Genomic DNA, 554 nt, shown 5'->3' on the forward strand with positions numbered 1-554 from the left:
AAGAAGGAAAAGGAGACAAAGACAAAGTAGAAGAAGATGAAGACGAAGATGAAGAGGATGAGGAAGATGAAGAAGTAGAAGAAGAAAAGAAGAAGAAAAAAACATAAGAATAAGATGAATTAAGTGACTAAGAAGAAGGAGGAGGAGAAGAAGAAGAAGGTGAAGAAGAAGAAAAAGAAGAAGAAGGAGAAGAAGAAGAAGAAGACAAAGAAGAAGAAGACAAAGAAGAAGAAGACAAAGAAGAAGAAGACAAAGAAGAAGACAAAGAAGAAGTAGATGAATACAAAGGCGAAGAAGAAGACGAAGACAAAAAGAAGAAGAGGATGAAGTCTAAATGAAGATGAAGACTAAGACGAAAGAGAATACGATGAAGATGAAGAAGAAGGAGAAGACAAAGAAGAAGAAGAAGAAGAAGAAGAAGAAGAAGAAGAAGAAGAAGAAGAAGAAGGCGAAGAAGAAGAAGAAGAAGAAGAAGAAGAAGGTGGAGAAGAAGAGGAAGAAGAAGAAGGAGGAGGAGGAGGAGAAGAGGAGGAGGAAGAAGAAGATGAAGAAGA

This window comes from Narcine bancroftii, chromosome 12 (assembly GCF_036971445.1).
Source record: "Narcine bancroftii isolate sNarBan1 chromosome 12, sNarBan1.hap1, whole genome shotgun sequence".
Taxonomy (NCBI): Eukaryota; Metazoa; Chordata; class Chondrichthyes; order Torpediniformes; family Narcinidae; genus Narcine; species Narcine bancroftii.